Raw genomic sequence first — 16199 nt, forward strand, 5'->3', positions numbered from 1 at the left:
GAGTGAACCTCTTTTGAACTTTAGCTATGGACTCTCCTTTTTGCATCTTGAAAAGCACATACTTTTGAATCAAGGCATGCTTCCTTGCTCTCTTCACTTCATTCATCCCCTCATGTGTAACCTCTAGGACATCCCACATTTCCTTTGCACTCTTACATTGGGAGAACCTAAAAAATTCATCCGTACTCAAAGATGAAGTTATGATATTCTTGGCATTACAATCATATTGAGCTCTTCTCCTTTCTTCATCAGTCCATTCAATCCAAGGCTTGTCCACCTGCTTATTTTCAACAATACATTTAGGAGTATATGGTCCATTAACTATTGCATCCCAAATCCCTTTGTCAATAGATTCAATGAAAATTTGCATCATTATTTTTCAAAATTGATAGTTTAGGCCACAAAACATAGGTGGTCTATGAATAAAGGCATCTTTAACACCTATGATCTTCATACACATGGCTTTATCAATTCTTTGCTTCAAGCCTGCTTGTGCCAACAAGCACAACCATGAAACATTAGTTAAACACATGAGAAAGGCCGATGCAAGTGGCATATTGGAATTTGATTGCAATGCAAAAGAGCGGTGTTGATTGAAGTAGAATCCACAAAAATGATGTATAAATATGGTGACTTTTTGGATGTGTCTGCCAAGGACTTGGTTCCAACAATTGATTACAAACACTTTGTTTGAGGAAGTTCCCTTGTTAGTGTAAGTAACAAGTTTCCTTGGCTAAGAAGTGTTATACATTGGACTTGTTGTATCACATACTTTGTGTGACGATGTTGCTATTTAGTTCATCAACTCACGAGCAAAGTAGGCTTTTAGAGACATGTTAAAGCCTCATGAAATGCTCTTGCTGGATCAAACTATGCTAAAATTCACAGCCCCTCCATCACTCCCGCACTTTGATCACCAAAAAGTTCAAGCCTTTGCCTATCATATTAGGAAGAAGTGACACCATTGTTGAGGAAGAGGGTAAATGCCATCTTGTTGAAGTTGACAACAAAACAAGTTGGGAAGTTGGAGAACAAGTAGTAAAAAGTGACACTTTCTATATTGGTTGTGGCCTTAACTGTTATGAAAGGTGAAACTTTATATACCAATTTTGAAACTAATATAAAAAGTTTTTTATATCGCCTGTATATATGTCAGTTCTAGAAAGAACATAGGACACTTGTTTTAACTGGCTTAAAAAGACTTTCCTGCACTAGTGCAAACTTTTTGGTGCCCTTTTAATCCGAGTAGTTTGGTAGAGTATATAAAAGGAGAAATAAATTAGGAAGTGTAACATCCCGTCCGGATATTATTACAAATTTAAATAAAATAAAATAGAAATAATATTAATACCTCATTTAATATAACTGTAATTCCCCAAAACGCAGGAATATTTAAAACTTGAATACATCAATAATTATTCAAAAATTCACCAAAATATAAAATCATATGCAAAAGCTTAAAAAGTGACACTTTCTATATTGGTTGTGGCCTTAACTGTTATGAAAGGTGAAACTTTATATACCAATTTTGAAACTAATATAAAAAGTTTTTTATATCGCCTGTATATATGTCAATTCTAGAAAGAACATAGGAAACTTGTTTTAACTGGCTTAAAAAGACTTTCCTGCACTAGTGCAAACTTTTTGGTGCCCTTTTAATCCGAGTAGTTTGGTAGAGTATATAAAAGGAGAAATAAATTAGGAAGTGTAACATCCCGTCCGGATATTACAAATTTAAATAAAATAAAATAGAAATAATATTAATACCTCATTTAATATAACTGTAATTCCCCAAAACGCGGGAATATTTAAAACTTGAATACATCAATAATTATTCAAAAATTCACCAAAATATAAAATCATATGCAAAAGCTAAATCCAATACATTAGTGATTACAAAGTCTTTAAAAATTTTAAAAAAAATTAATATTTTAAAAAAGTTTAAAAAATAATAAAATCATATGCAAAAGCTAAATCCAATACATTAGTGATTACAAAGTCCTTAAGAATTTAAAAAATTAAAAATTAAAAAAAAATCAAAATAACCACGTGTTAACACGTGGCACTTAATTAACACCGTTACTGTGCAACTAACGGAAAGGAACTTATTGCAACGAATTTTCCAAAATAGGAACTCAATTGAGTCAAATAAAAATGGGAGGGCCTACTTGAGATTTCGCTACAAAAATGGGGACCTCTGGAATGATTTAACCAAAAAGTAATTTAATAAAACTATGTAGAAAATCCACACGATGGCCCACGCTCCGACTCTACGTCTCACCAGATCCACCTGCAACATCTTTTGCTTTCGTGTACCGCGTACACGATCATCACCAAACACAAACAGATAGGGTGAGCTAACATTAAACAAACATATACAAATCATATATATAAACACTCAAACATCAAAGGAACTCCATCCTTTGATTGAACACCCATGGCCACCACCATGTTATCCATGATCTACCTCTTCAGATGAATACCTCAAGATGTCTTGCCACCACACCTACAAGCCACAACTTATAGAACACGTGTGGGAAACCAGCTATGGACCATACTCCGTAACGCCAGGTGGAGTTCCATATACAAACAAAGTTTGTAATGTCCCAAGACTACCAAACTAGTCAACCACAAACTAAGGAGGGCAATCTATCTAGACCCATTCGTACGAGCCAAAACTCACACACTCACACTGGCAACACTCGCCAACCCGAGCCACAACTCAAGAGTTCCTCATGTTCATCTGCCATCTCGAGCCACAACTCAAGAGATGTCATTCTGAGCCACAACTCAAGGAATGCCACGTGTTTAACCCCTATCCCGAGCCACAACTCAAAGGATACTCTCTGAGCCACACCTCAAGGAACATCCAACAAGTCGACCTTTAAGGTTTCACCAAAGCCTTGTAGACCACGTACATCTAAAGCAAACAAAGCTTCTACCTCTACATCATCGCTTAGCATTGCTCTAGAGTCGTCAGGCAAAACTTGCTTCCAAACCGCTTGGCGGGGCCTGCGCACCACTAGGCGCCAAGCGCCTTTAGACCCTCTGCCATTGCAAGTATCGCCTGACGAGATGCATTCCATCGCCAAGCGCCTCACGTTCGAAGACCTTCTATTTTCTAGCTATCGCCTGACAGTTTACACACCTTCGCTTATTGCTACACCAGTACTTGCACATTACTGGTTTTTTGTTCTAGTCTAGTCACAGTTGCTCACACACCCACTCATCCTTCCCACGAATCCAAAGTGCCACAATTCTAATTCCTTTCTAACCACACCTTTATCAATTATAATAACTCATCCATTGTACACTCATTCCCTAAATGTTCACTCGTATGTTATCTCAAGTGTTCACACTTATTCTTTCATTATTGATTGATACAAACTGCCTTCTTCCTTCCAACAAAACCATAACACTGATTCAACCACACTAATTTTCTTTTAATCCCTTGCCACATTCTATCACATTCTCACACTTGCCTTAAACCATGCCTAACTTGTCCACCAAAATATACCCAATTTCCTAATTCTCCTTATCCAGCCACTGCATTTCCAATTTTGGTTTAGTTACTATTTTTCCTCATTTATAATAACACAACTTTCTCACTTACCATTTGGAACCCAAACCTTCATATATTTCCTCATCAACACCAAGACACCCATGATCTGCCATTGCTCTAATTGGTTCATATTATTCCCTTAACAACGCATCATTAATTTTCTCTTGTGCCTTCCCGACCAGAAGTAAAACTACCACCCTGACCTGCACTATCGCCTAGCGGCAGATTAATTCCCGCCAGGCGGCATATCAGTTTCTGGGAAACCTAAATTCTGTTGCACTTGCCACAGAAATCCTAAAATCATCATCATCCTCATTTTACCAATTCATCCACTCTTAAAGCAATAAGTTGCACTCACGTGTTAAATTAACATCAAACAAATTCCTCTAAGTCCATTTCACACTACAATTAATTCTAAAACCTAAGAATTTCCTAATCCTAGTTCAAGAATATACCAAAATCATCATGTTCCCTCGTATTACCTCATAATTTCACAATTAACCCCTTCCCTTTCGTAAATACATGATTAGAACACCTTTTCCACTTATTAAAAACAACCTAGAATGCCCAAAGAACCCAAATCGAGCCAAAACCGCTTGTGTTGCCTGACAGTTGTTCATCACCGCCAAGCCCTTCATAGAAAACCCAGAAAATTAGGTTGTTGCACATGCGTTGCCTGGTGGCTAGTTCGTATCGCCAAGCGGTTCCTCTTAGGAACCCAGTTTTCAACACAAAAAGGGGTTGTGTCACGTGGCAGCTTTGAAGACCCACTAGGCAGTTTTTGGAAAATTTCCAGAAACTAAATGTAGTTCAGAAAAATGCGAAAAAAGGCAATCTTCCATCATATTCCATTTGAAATTATGTAATTAAAATATAAAATGAGAGTCACAACACACCTAACCTAGATATCCTTGCTAAAATATAATGATTTTTGGCTTCTTCCTTGATAAAAATGGCCTCTTAGTGCTTCCCCACTTTAGCTCTCCTTCTGATGAAGGATTGACCCCAACCAAAGATGGAGGCACATGCTTAAGAAGACTAAGCATGTTTAGAAAGGAAGTTCACTAATCCTTCATCCCTTTCATTTGTGTTTGTTATTTTTGATTCCCTAAGTTAACTTAGTTGAATCAACTTTAGTTGACTTGTTGACCTTTGACTAGGTTTGACTTGTTGACTATAGTTGACTTGACTTAAGCCAATATGCTAATCTATGTTTATTTGCTTTGTAGGTTAATTATGAGTAAGAAAGAAATGCTAGGTGGCACATGGTAATTGGGGAGCATAAATAATGTGGATGAGAGAGTAAAGCAGAGGCATAAAGCATAAAGTAAAAGGCATAAAACAAGTGTACCTATGTACCTTTGGTCTCCTTTGTTTTTAGCACACTTTGGCCACTTTTTGGAGACATATGAGACACATTCTTTGTCTCCTTTTGTGCTAGAACGAAATTAGCATTGCACACACCATAGTTGGCTCTTTTGTCTCTCATTTTTGTAACCTTATTTGACCTAGTTTCTAGAAGCTAGAGTTAGGTTTTTGTAGAGACATCCTTAGGTATCTTTTATTTGCTTACAGGCCCCTAAACTCTTCTATATAAGGGGTGCTCCTAGACATGTAAAAGGGTTGAACATTTTGAAGTAAATATACTCTTGTGTCTCAACCATTTGTGAGAGTTTCCTCCCTTGGGAATGAATACTTTTAAGCCTTATCTTCCATAGCAAGTGGTGGCACACATCCACTAATCTTCAAGGTTGCCATGGCTTCTAGCCTAGCCTTGTAGTGCTTCTCACATTTTTACCATTTCTTTCCTTTCCATTTTATGTTTTCTTCTTCCTTTAATTGTTCTTGGTTTTCTATGGTTTATGTGCTTTCCATCATCTTCTTCTCTTGAGCTTTATGAAAGGAACCTTAACATCTAGATAGCTTGCTATCTTAATGTCCAGTGGGGATTTCACTTACCTTTCTTAATCAACTCACACCATATTCAATAATCTTAAAAAGGAACAAGATAATCCTTCATCATTTATTATCTAGAGCATAAGTTATCTTGAATATGGTGTTTTTCATGTGCTAACCTTGTCTTGTTGCAGCTATCTTGGTATGGTTCAAATCCACTTCCATTACACACAAAAATAGTGTTGGCAGAACACATGACGATTTTAAAACATTAAATTGCACCTGCTCAGCGGTCTAAAAATTACATTTTTGGTGTCAAAAGAAATCTCTTTGAGTCTGGTTTCCAGAAAGAAAAAAAAAGAACCAACTCATTTGGAGTTCTGTGGAGAAAGTTATGATCAAATTAGTGAGCAAAGGTCAGGTATGCCAATAATACGTGAATCAGCGTTTTCAGGTTCTGTTGTGGCAGTTTGGCTACGGTGTTTGCACCTCTTTAAGCTCCTAAATGTGGTTGGATAACATGTCTTTAGATGCTTAGTCTTTGGGCCTCAAATCCATGAGTTTAAATGGATGATAGCTACATGTCTGTATCTTTGTGTATGTCATGTTGAGTCTTTAAATGTGTCTAACTTTTGCTTGAGTCATATGTCATATGTTAACTTGAAGTTTTCTTATTCTTGTTTTTCCAAGTATTTGAATCTTGCTTTCACTTTATGTCTTGCTTGATGTATGCTCCATGAAATTGATTTTGGCCTAAAACTTGAGGAACTAAGTGTCCAAGCCACCTAAAACTCTTTCTCACCATTTTATGAAACTAGTTGTGGAAAGAAGAAAATTTTACACCAATTTTTGCCTAAAAATCGAGAGCATCCTTGCTCCTTGATGAACTAAAAGTGTGTTTTTTCACTAGGTGTTATGCAACTAGTTTTCATACTTGAGAATTGTGTGATATTGGCTAATTAGTTCCATATTTTAACTTGGTTATGATCTTTCTTGGTGTGTGCATGATTTAAGACTTGAAGATGTTTGTCAAGTACTTTCCATAAAGTCTTTAAAATGTGTTTTTCTTGTTTTGGTCTTGTTAAAAGTTTTGTCTCAAACTTTTCTTCTTTAGATTTCAGCTTTCCTTGTTTTTGTGCTTTTCTTACTTGTCACTAGGTGTTCTTTGTTTTGTCTTACTAGTTTTCTTTTCTTGAAACTCTTGGGGTGTTGTGGCCAAATCATTTGTCTTGCATTTGAAAGGTTTTGCACAAGGTTTTAAAAGTGTTTTCTTCAATCCTTTGATGAATTTTAAGTGTTAGTCTTGCCTTGTTACTTAGGGAGTGTGATCTAAACACTTGGTTTGCATTTTCGGTTGGAATTGGTCTGGGTTTTCATGTTGTCTAACCCCTAATTCATTTATTTTGTCTTGGCTTTGAGTGTTTTGTTGTAGGAATCATGGCAAGTTCATCAAATGCACCTACTCCAAACAAAAACAATACATTGATGAGATTTCTTCGGGATTTGGAGTTGTCTAGGAAGGAGTCCTTTGAACAATTGAGAAAGGACAAGGAGCAAAGTGACCTAAGAATCCAAGAGCACATTCAAAGGCTTGAAGCTAGGGAGCAAGAAAGAGAGGCTAGGAAAGAGGTCATTCTAGGCATAACCCATTACAAGAGAAGCAAACTCCAAAGATTCCTAAGTTCAAAGGAGAAAATGATCCAAACATCTACATTGAGTGGGAACAAAAAGTGGACCAAACTTTTACCATTCATGTAGTTAGTGATCAAAAGCAGGTAGATTTGGTAGTCTTAAAGTTTGAGGATTATGTCATGACTTGGTGGCATCAATTATGTATGGACAATATTAACAAAGAGTCACTAGCGACTTCTTGGAGGGACCTTAAAAATTTGATGCGCGTTAGATTTGTTCCTTCCTACTATAGGAGGGAGACTCTTTTGAAGCTCCAAAGGCTTCAACAAGGGTCCATGTGTGTGGATGAATATTACAAGTTGATGGAGTCCATGCTTCTAAAAGTAGGACTCCAATTTGAAAGTGAAGAGGAAAAGGTAGCTAGATTTGTGAGTGGGTTAAGGAGGGACATACAAGATTTAGTAGAGTTATATGAGTACTCCTCTCTTGACAAAGTTTTACATTTGGCCACCAAAGTTGAAACTCAATTGCAAAAGAAAAAAGAGGCCAAGAGGAGTGGTTCATACAATGACTACTATTCTAGTACTTGGAAAGATAAAGAAATAAAACATGATAAATCACCACCCAAGAGTTCCCAAGACCCGCCTCCCAGGACTAATTCGTTTAGGCCTTCTAATGAAACTCCTAAAGGTACAAGGACAAGTCCTATGAAATGTTTTAAGTTTTTGGGATATGGGCACATAGCTTCAAATTGTCCTACCAAAAGAACCATGGCCTTGAACCTTAAAAAAAAAGTAGAGAGTGAACATTCCTCTCCCCCTTCCCCCAAATGTACTTCTTCCCACACTTCTTCCTCATGTGAAAGGATTAAACCCCTTGAAGTTGGATTGTTAATGATAAGGACCCAACTAAGACAAGTTTCGAAGGAACTTGACCCTTCTCAAAGACAAAACCTTTTCCATTCAAGGTGTCATATCAATGACAAACTATGTCCCCTCCTCATAGATAATGGAAGTTGTGTAAATGTGGCTAGCACAAGGGTTGTGGAAAAGCTTGGCTTGACAACTATCCCTCATGCCAAGCCCTACAAGCTATCATGGCTTAAAATAGAAGACATTAAAGTAACTCAACAAGTCCTCATTAACTTTTCAATTGGAAATTTTAAAGATGAGGTGTTATGAGATGTTGTGCCTATGGAAGCAACACATATTTTGCTAGGTAAGCCATGGAAATTTTATAGAAAAGTCTTTTACGATGGCCATGCTAACACCTATGCTTTCTCCTTCCAAGGCAAGAAGTTCACACTCCTACCTCTCTCACCCAATCAAACAAATGAGGACCAAAATAAAGTGAAAGATAAGAGAAAAGATGAAAAAGAAAAAGAGCAAGTTACCTCCAAAGTGTTACTTGCATCCAAAATAAGATTTCCAAAGCAAGATGGACATCACCATTCTTCCATCTCTTGCAAGGCTCAAAAGGAAGCATGAGAGGAAGAATGGTCTAGAAAAGAGGGATGGCGTAACCAAAGCTAGGGGTAGTACCCTTAGAAAGGATGGAACAAAAGCTCATAAAAGGGAGGCACAAAACCTCCCCCAAATCAAATCAAGCTCCATCTACAAAGGCTTAAAGAATTTATCGTCAAATTCTCTCCAAGAAGGGGAGGATGATGAAGGATTGACCCAACCAAGGATGGAGGCACATGCTTAAGAAGACTAAGCATGTTTAGAAAGAAAGTTCACTAATCCTTCATCCCTTTCATTTGTGTTTGTTATTTTTGATTCCCTAAGTTGACTTAGTTGAATCAACTTTAGTTGACTTGTTGACCTTTGACTAGGTTTGACTTCTTGACTATAGTTGACTTGACTTAAGTCAACATGCTAATCTATGTTTATTTGCTTTGTAGGTTAATTAGGAGTAAGAAAGAAATGCTAGGTGGCGCATGGTGATTGGGGAGCATAAATGATGTGGATGAGAGAGTAAAGCAAAGGCATAAAGCATAAAGTAAAAGGCATAAAACAAGTGTACCTATGTACCTTTGGTTTCCTTTGTTTTTAGCACACTTTGGCCACTTTTTGGAGACATATGAGACACATTCTTTGTCTCCTTTTGTGCTAGAACGAAATTAGCCTTGCACACACCATAGTTGGCTCTTTTGTCTCTCATTTTTGTAACCTTATTTGACCTAGTTTCTAGAAGCTAGAGTTAGGTTTTTGTAGAGACATCCTTAGGTATCTTTTATTTGCTTAGAGGCCCTTAAACTCTTCTATATAAAGGGTGCTCCTAGACATGTAAAAGTGTTGAACATTTTGAAGTAAAAACACTATTGTGTCTCAACCATTTGTGAGAGTTTCCTCCCTTAGGAGTGAATACTTTTAAGCCTTATCTTGCATAGCAAGTGGCGGCACACATCCACTCATCTTCAAGGTTGCCATGGCTTCTAGCCTAACCTTGTAGTGCTTCTCACATTTTTACCATTTCTTTCCTTTCCATTTTATGTTTTCTTCTTCCTTTAATTGTTCTTGGTTTTCTATGGTTTATGTGTTTTCCATTTCCTTTTTGTTTTGAATCCTTTAATTGTTCTTGGTTTTCTATGGTTTATGTGTTTTCCATTTCCTTTTTGTTTTGAATCAATCCATCATCTTCTTCTCTTGAGCTTTGTGAAAGGAACCTTCACATCTAGATAGCTTGTTATCTTAATGTCAGTGGGGATTTCACTTAGCTTTTTTTCTCTCCTCATAGTGCTCTACAATGGTAGAGTCAGAAAACCCTCCTTCTCTAGGATTATATTATCACTCATCATGATCAAGCATATTATTAAAATCATAATCAATTACATAACACATAAATGGCATACATAGGACTTGAACCCAAGTCCTCTCACACAATCAAGTACTCTTAACCATTTGAGCTAGTACTTTTTCACGTCACAACAATCAACATTTAATGTCATAAAGGCTCCCACTACCCGCATTTATTAATTAATTAATTATTTAATTAATTAATTAAATTTTGTGGGTCTTACAAGAAGTAGTTGTAACCTCCTACAGTTGTAACATGTTGTAATAGACTATTACATATAGTGTGAGTTTATGTTGTCAGGAGTATAGTCTTTCTATTGCTAGGAGGAACAGTAAAGGTGTCAATTTAGCCAATGGCCCATGGGTCAGCCCTATCCCACCCTTCATTAAGCCCCACTCTTAGGGAACCCCTTAATGAGGAAGCAAAGAAAAGTCTTAACACTCAAAGTCCCTTGTCATGTGGGTTAGGATTACGGCTAAGGTGGGTTTGGTCCCACTAAAAGAGTTTAATTAACTCTTAAAAATAATACTTTGATTCAGGTTGATTGTTGAGTCGGGTCTACTTAGGTCGAAGGTCATGACTAGTTGGTCTAAACCGTAGGTTGAGATTGATCGGTTAAAGCTGAAAGTCGAGACAGGGAAAAGGTCAAAATGGATCAACTTTTCCTAGGCCGAAGGTTGAGACGGATTAGCCCTGGTCGAAAGTCGAGACATGTCGGTCAGTGTCAAAGGTTGAGACAAACTAATAGAGACCAAAGGTCGATTATTGAGATGGTTTGGTAGCCCAAAGGTCGAGACTGGTCGACCTTGGTTGAAACTCGAGATTATTGGACTAGGCCAAAGGTCGAGACGGAGGGTCAAACCGAAGGTAGAGACGGGTCAGCCTGGCCAAAGGTTGAGATGAGTCGATCCTGGAAAAATGTTGGGACGAGTTGGCCTAGGATCAATGAAGTCCTCACACAATGAAATGACAAAAAGGAAGTGTAATTATCATCCTTACAAGTAATTGATGATAAGAGAATTGATGAACAGTTTATGGCAGAAGTGGGTACTATTGGTAAAGTTCATTATTTCAATCTAGTTCGCCTACATGGATTTTGGGTTTAGGGTTCCTGAACGAGCCCTACAAAAAATCACATACCTCAAATTGAAAGTTCTTCTTCCCAAATCCCTAATTACGTTTTCCCCCAATACCTTACTTTAAACCTAGATACCAGCTCATTGTACACTACCCCTCCACGTAAAACACATAATGGAAGACATAATATAAACAGTGTCACCTGTACAGTGCTTTGTTAGTCATTTAAACGGCATGACACAAAGGGATCAAATTAAACACAAATTGCAAAAATGAGGACTATTTTAAACATTTGAAAAAAATTAGGACCATCGACAACAAACATTGCGAAAATGTTGACCAAATAGCTATTCAAGCCTAATTTTTACCATTATCCAAGCTACATTTTATTAGCAAAAGCAACTATTCCATAGTTTTTAGTCTACGTTGTCGCAACCGGGGTCACGATGGGACGGTGAAAAATTATTTTAAAATACAGAGGAGTCGCCACCATAGTTTATTGAAGAAAACTATAGAAAAACCTTAAAAAGAGTAGTCTTCAAAACCAAGTTTCAGATCGGAAGCTAATTATGTGTAGGGAAGGTATTAGCACCCCACAACGTCCGTCCAAAGACCTTTTAATTAAGTGTGCAAAATTAATGTAATTTTTAAAATATTTGTTTTCCCCTAAAAAATCAAACCGACAAACAAATACAAAATGGTAAAGAAAATATTGTTGAAAATTTTAGTTGGGCCCAATAAGGATTTACCTTGCTCCTACATATCTCAATTCGTAATCGTTGGTATACTTCTTTTTATCTATAGCTTTTTCAAATGAAACAAAATAATATCCAAGTTTGCATAAGATGTTCTCGGTAAATATTCTTAGCATTGAAAGTATTACTTTTAATTATGAGTATAATATATTGAATCTAAGCAAGAAATACCACTGTATTTACCGTTCATCGTTGCGTGTCTTTATTGAGTGGAAGTGGGTATTGAAAACCTATTTTTCATAAGGTTAAGGAGGACTAAAAAAATGAACTCGAGGAAAAACACCTGAGAAAGGCCACGAGAATGAGTGATGTCAGTGATCAAGAGTCATCCTCCATAAACATTGTAGGTGCTTTAGATTTTTTGTATCATTCTCCCCTTTTTTTTCTCTGGGGTTGCTTTTCTATTTCTCAGTTGAGTACTCGCTTCTATTTTTCTCAAAGCTCTCTGTTTGATGCCTTTTTTCCTCCAAGAAGTCTTTTCAGGGTCTTTTTCTTTTGTGTTTGGTACCGTGATGTGTGATTCCTCTTTGTGAGTTGTTCTAGAATGATCGTTAACGGAGGTTGATGAGAGTGAAATCAAAAAAGGATATGTTTGACCTTCGGAAGAAGATATCAGTGGATAAAGGAGAAATGTCATTATGTGTTGTGTGAAAAACCTCTCTTTAATGAAATGGAGAAAGAAAAAAAAGAACTCGAGGAACGAGCGTGAGAGACTATGAGATCCTAAGACCTTACTTTACTTTTTTTAGCATCGTCTAAGATATTAACTGTGTGCGAAGGTTGAAAGAAATGGGGAAGGAATCTAAATTGTGGGAGTATTACCAGGATGTAGTTGAGTAACAGTAACATATAACAAATTATTTTGAAAAAAAATAACTTTTCTTACTTTTCCTAATTTTAATTTTATTTCTTTCTTTAGTAGAAACTATATATATCTTTTTTATTTTTTTTTATTTTTTTATTTTTATTAGCTTTTTGATATAATTATTAGTCTAATATATTTTTTAAAAATAATATTTTTATAGTTTTTTGTACCGTTATTTTTTTCCATTTTTTTATAATTTCAAAATTTATTTTATAAAACTATTTTTATTATTTAAAAAATATTTTTCTATTTTCAATTTTTATTATTATTATTATTATTATTATTATTATAAAACTCATTTTTTTATTCTTATTCTTAATCATAAAAATCGTTTTTATGTTTTTTTGTGTTTATCTTTTAAAAACTCATTTTCACTATAAAAATATGTTTCTTATCTTTTTCTATTTCGTTTACTTTTCTATTTAAAAAAAGTTTAGTTATGTTATATTATATATTTAAATTAGTTGTCTAGGAAAAAAGAAAAATAAGATTATTATTACTAAAAATTATTTTTATTTTTATTTTATTTATTATTTTTTCACTCGGACAAAATCGGGTGTTGACATATTGAATCCTCAATTTTATCTTACTTTTGTAAATAAATACATTTTGGATTACATTGATCTAAATATACCACTAATCCTCATTTTTTGTGTCTATTATAGATTGAAAGCTTTGTTCCAAAAACCCAGACAAATGAGTTACCCAAAATAAGGAAAAGATAAAAAAAATGTCATAAAAAGGAAGTAACAGGCACTGCCAAGCAGTTCAGGGCTAGTGCTAAGCACCAACCCACCTCTAGGGAGTTAGCGCCTGGCGGACAACGTTCAGCGCTAGGTGCCAGAAGGTTCAAGGGCATATTGCTTGGCAGCATCTAGAGACTGCCAAGCGGTTTCACGCAGATCCTCCTTTGTTCTTCTTGCGCTTAGCGATATGAGGCTTCTGCTAGGCGCCACTTTTGCTAATGTGGAAAGTTGGCCCTATTTCTTCATGTTTTCATGAGGGAAACTCATCTTGGACGTTTTGGATCTCAAGCAACATGTTTTGGAGCACTTGGAGGTCTGCTAGGGCTAGTGGGAACTTTCCCTTCTTCCTCTTTGTATCTCCTCCCTCTTCCACTTTCATTTTGTAAGCTTGTGCTCTCCATGACAATAGAGAACTAAGCCCATTTTGTTGGGGTATATGTAGCCACTAAACTTTCATGTATTTATGAATGATTTGAATATATATATGCTTCTTCCATTAATTGCTAGTATCTTTTTTCTTTACTTAATGCTTGCTTTGCTTTAACCATTCATTGCATGATTTAGGGTCATGAGGAATTGGAAAATATCTCTTCAAACCTAGACTTGGAACAAGATACCTAATGGAAGTAGTGTCTAGGAATGGAGCTTGACCCATTAGTTGTTTTAAACCCTAGTTTATGAAGCAGGTTTGCTTATTTAGGGATTCAAGGAATTGACCCTTAATAAGGAAACTTAGGCTCATTCAACTAAGGGATTAAGGTTTGAGTAGATTTGTGGGTTGACATTAGTAATTTAATGGAAAAGAGTTTTAATGTTTTATATGCATGAGAGTGAAGTCGGTGAAATCTAACCCTAACAATATCAATCATTGCATTTCTAGTCTTTTCCATATTCTAGAGTTTCAAATATCCAAGTTCACCTTTTACTTATTTATGCAAAATTTACTTTCATGCACAAAAACCAAAATTATGGATTCATTCTTTAGTTTAAATTAGTTATTAATTGCACAATTATTTATTATACACGAGTCTCTTGGGAAACGATATCCCGGTCTTACCGGTTACTACTTGCACGACTTAGTACACTTGTCAAAGTTTTAACAAGTTCATTGTCGGGGACTTGTGTTCAAACACAAGGCAATTTGAGTATTTGTGACTCTTTTAGACTTTATTGTTTGTTTCTTTCTTATGCTTTCCTTTATGTAGTTTGTCTATAGATGTTTATGCTTTCCATTGGTTTGGTTTGTGTTTAATGCTTGTCTCAAGGTACGCCTTAGACCATGATGTAGTTGTTGGAAGGTCCTAAGAATGGGATTTCAGCAGCCGAACTAACCAAATCAACCTAGATAATACAAGTCACTAGGGATGGGATTGTGTGTTTGGCCCCATTATTCTGGTTCTTAAGGCAAGTCTTCATGCATTCTTAAGTCAAGGGATTGGTTAAGGTGTGTCAGGCTTAGATATGCACAACAAGAGGAATCTGAGTGTTTTTACCTTGGAGGACATGGAAAGTAGTATTCATCATTTTATGAGAGTACTGAGTGATCTTGCAACAAGAGGGATTTGAGTGAGAATACTTGGAAAATCTGTTTTAATCATTCTTCATATTGGAATTGTTGTTTGGTTGGTGTGCTTGTGTTATGTTTTGCATTTTTCTTGCAACAAGAGGGATCTGAGTGAGGTTACTTGGGAAATATGTTTTAATCATTCTTCATATTGGAATTGTTGTTAGGTTGGTGTGCTTGTGTTTATGTTTTGCATTTTTCTTTTCTTTTTGTTATTTTTATGTTTTCTCCTTTCAATTATCTTCCTTTGTTTTTATGTTTTTCGATTTTCAATTCTCAAATCTTGGCTTCTAAAATGATTGGTTAACTTATTTGTTGGAGTATCTTTTGTGCCTTGTGAGTGCTAGGTATTGATGATGATGATGATGAGGAAGACACAAGGAGCAAAGAGATTTGAGCAGCAGATGTACTCGCCCAAAAATAGTTTGCTTTCCTTCCTTTTCTATTTTCATTTCTTACTTTCAATAATTAAAAGTGTGACTTGGTTGGTTTGAAAAATATGAATGCATTGGTTTTATGACTTTGAGTGAGTTTTGCATGACTTTGAGGAGAACCATTTGTGTTTGCTCATAAATTGAGTTTGGATTACATTGAAAGCGTGTTGTGGCCTTGTGAAAATCGATGCTTGTGGTTGTACTCATGTGTGTATGTTGAGAATGTTGTTATTGTTTTTATAGTGATTAATGATTGTGGAAAATTGTATTACAACCTTAGGACTAAACCAGGTGAGAGTTTGAGCCTCAGAGTTTTTATCTAATGAGAGATATCTCTTTTGGTGGACAATTAACTTTGCTTGATTTTCATTGCTAGTTGCTTTTCAATTACATGTCTACATCTAAACAAGGCATTTTCCCTTTCTTTCCTTTCATCATATTTTGACCCTAAAGGTCAACCTTGTTCTTCAAGAATACAACCCTTGTGCAACCTTTTGAGCATTTCAAATAAACTTTCTTTCACCGTTGAACCCTTGAATTTTGTTGAAAATGATTGATCACCTCACCTTTAGTGTGAGAGTAAATTTTATGGCCATTAGTGTGATTCAAGTGTAGGGGAAGTTATCAAAAGAGGGGAAGCATGAGGAACAAAATGGAGTTGGTTGTGGTTGATGTGATGCATTCTTGTAAATATGCCATCTTCAAAAGAAAAAGAAAAAGAAAAAAAATGAATGAAAAAGAGAAAAAGAAAAAAAAAAGAATAATGTGGCTGCAATATGGTGATTGGTTGTATTTTAGTTCAAATAAAAGAGGGGTGAATACAAAAATTTTGCAAGTTGATGTGATTGCACTCTTTACTCTTTCATGCT

At 35.8% G+C, this 16199-nt stretch overlaps 1 pseudogene; it reads left to right on the forward strand.

Annotated features, from left to right (window-relative positions):
• The first annotated feature begins 458 nt into the window (after positions 1–458).
• On the forward strand, positions 459–1039 carry LOC114188439 (hydroxycinnamoyl-CoA:piscidic acid hydroxycinnamoyltransferase-like; annotated as a pseudogene).
• Positions 1040–16199: the final 15160 nt, after the last annotated feature.

The sequence above is a fragment of the Vigna unguiculata genome, chromosome 6, assembly GCF_037176805.1.
Source record: "Vigna unguiculata cultivar grain cowpea cultivar isolate G323 ecotype 2 chromosome 6, ASM3717680v1, whole genome shotgun sequence".
Taxonomy (NCBI): Eukaryota; Viridiplantae; Streptophyta; class Magnoliopsida; order Fabales; family Fabaceae; genus Vigna; species Vigna unguiculata.